Source organism: Octopus sinensis, linkage group LG27 (genome assembly GCF_006345805.1).
Source record: "Octopus sinensis linkage group LG27, ASM634580v1, whole genome shotgun sequence".
Classification (NCBI taxonomy): domain Eukaryota; kingdom Metazoa; phylum Mollusca; class Cephalopoda; order Octopoda; family Octopodidae; genus Octopus; species Octopus sinensis.
The window spans coordinates 654,203-656,766 of NC_043023.1; the positions used below are offsets into that span (position 1 = coordinate 654,203).

Sequence of the window (2,564 nt, forward strand, 5' to 3'; positions counted from 1 at the left end):
TGCATAATGTAGTGTCCCTCCCGGGTGTGAAATACCCCTCCAGCCCCTTTCTACTACCGCCCAAACCACTCGCCAATTTACTTCCACTTAAGAGCCTCTGTGACTTTGCATACCTTACATACAAAATGAGGGAGGAAGTCCACTACGTGGTAGATGGCCATGTTTGAAATAGCAGCCAAATCTCCCTCAAATCACACCCTACTGTCTTATGTATGTATATAAGTATGTATGAGCCAATGAGGGAGACCTCTACATGGTTGATAGACCTAGTAGAAATAGCAGCCAGGTCTCACTCAAATCAAACTGTTCTGTCTTATGTATGTATATATGTAGGTATGAGTCAATGAGGGAGACCTGTACATGGTAGCTTGACCTGGTTGAAATAGCAGCCAAATCTCCCTCAAATCACACCCTACTCATTTATGTATGTATAAATGCATATATGAGCCAATGAGGGTGACAGCTTCACTGTACCTAGAACTTGTAGTAATAGCAGCTAAATCTCCCTCAAATCACACTCTACTGTCTTACCTCTACATAGAAGCTAAATCCTTTTGAAATAGCAGCCAAATCTCCCTCAAATCATTCACAACTGTCTTATGTATGTATAATACGTATGTATGAGCCAATGAGGGATACCTCTACGTGGTAGCTAGACCTGGTAGAAATAGCAGCCAAACTTCCCTCAATTCACACCCTACAGTCTGATATATGTATGTCATTGTTCAATTTTATTTCAAGATTTCTTGCCAACAGAGAAAGAACCGGTTTCTAACCTAGATCCAAGGTTCCTTCATTGGAATTTCTACATCGACAACAGGGTATTTATGTTTGTATGTATGTATGTATGTATGTATGTATGTATGTGCAGATTTGTGTTTTATGTATGTATTCTCATGCATATAGTTACATATCTAAACATGCTCATATATATTTAAATGATAAACTTCTGGAAAGCTTTACAGATTTTTACAGTTCCAGTGATGGATTGGATCTGTAGTCTTCGGATTAGCTTTCTCTTTTCTGGTTTTGAGAAGCCTAATTTCTCAAGATTGGTAATTAGGCAGTGTGTTACATATCCCAGCCAATAGGTATTTATATTTCTTTTAGATTTTTAATTATTTCTGTGGTAAAATAAATATTCTCACACCTAGAAATTAATAAATTAATAAATAAAAATATAGTACAGTACTGCACTGTATAAGACATTAATCAAAATATATTAAAAGAAAATGCATACAGTACCTTAGACGAGTGAACAAAGAATCACACATACTGTATGGAAAATGAAACTTGGGAGGTGAGTGTGTGGTGATGTTTTGCATTTATAATAAAATAAATATATACAAATTATATAGGCTATATAGGCGTAGGAGTGGCCATATAGGCTTAGGATTGGCTGTGTGGTAAGTAGCTTGCTTATGAACCACATGGTTCCGGGTTCAGTCACACTGTGTGGCAACTTGGGCAAGTGTCTTCTACTATAGCCTCGGGCCTACCAAAGCCTTGTGAGTGGATTTGGTAGATGGAAACTGAAAGAAGCCCGTCATATATGTGTATATATATATGTATGTATGTGTGTGTATATGTTTGTGTGTCTGTGTTTGTTCCCCCAACATCGTTTGACAACCGATACTGATGTGTTTACGTCCTTGTAACTTAGTGGTTTGGCAAAAGAGAGCGATAGAATAGGTATTAGGCTTACTAAGTTCTGGGGTTGATTTGCTCGACTAAAGGCGGTGCTCCACCATGGCCTCAGTTAAATGACTGAAACAAGTAAAAGAGTAAAAGAGTAAAGAGTTATAAAAATGATAAAAAATATATATACGGTGCAGTACTGTTTCTACTTAGTGGATTTTCACCTATCATGAGAGCTTTTGGAACGTAACACCCAGGATAGTCGAGGGATTATTGTAGTGGAGATAGCCCTAGAAATGAGCCCAATATATAAATATATAATAATAAAGAGTAATAAAACTTGTGTTACTCTTTTACTCTTTTACTTCTTTCTGTCATTTGACTGCGGCCATGCTGGAGCACCGCCTTTAATCGAGCAACTCGACCCTGGGACTTATTCTTTGTAAGCCCAGTACTTATTTTATCGGTCTCTTTTGCCGAACCGCTAAGTGACGGGGACATAAACACACCAGCATCGGTTGTCAAGCAATACTAGGGGACAAACACAGACACACAAACACACACACACATATATGTATATACATATATACGACGGGCTTCTTTCAGTTTCCGTCTACCAAATCCACTCACAAGGCTTTGGTCGGCCCAAGGCTATAGTAGAAGACACTTGCCCAAGGTGCCACGCAGTGGGACTGAACCTGGAACCATGTGGTTGGTAAACAAGCTACTTACTACACAGCCACTCCTGCACCTGTGTTCTTTATTTATTTATACTAATATACAGTTCAGACAATTTTTATTGTCCAGCGTAAGACACATGGAATTACTCATCGGAAGAATGCACACAGTGACTAACAATTAAATGTAGTCACAGATGTTAGATACTGATTGCTGTGGTTAGCCATTAAGTGGAACCTAACTAAGAG

At 38.5% G+C, this 2,564-nt stretch overlaps 1 long non-coding RNA gene across 1 annotated transcript in view; it reads left to right on the forward strand.

Moving 5' to 3' along the window:
* The first annotated feature begins 267 nt into the window (after positions 1-267).
* Positions 268-2,564, forward strand: part of LOC118768181 — a 21,353-nt gene continuing 19,056 nt past the window's right edge. The window contains exon 1 of the long non-coding RNA XR_005004035.1: positions 268-424. This is a non-coding gene — a long non-coding RNA (uncharacterized LOC118768181). The remainder of the gene's footprint in view (positions 425-2,564) is intronic.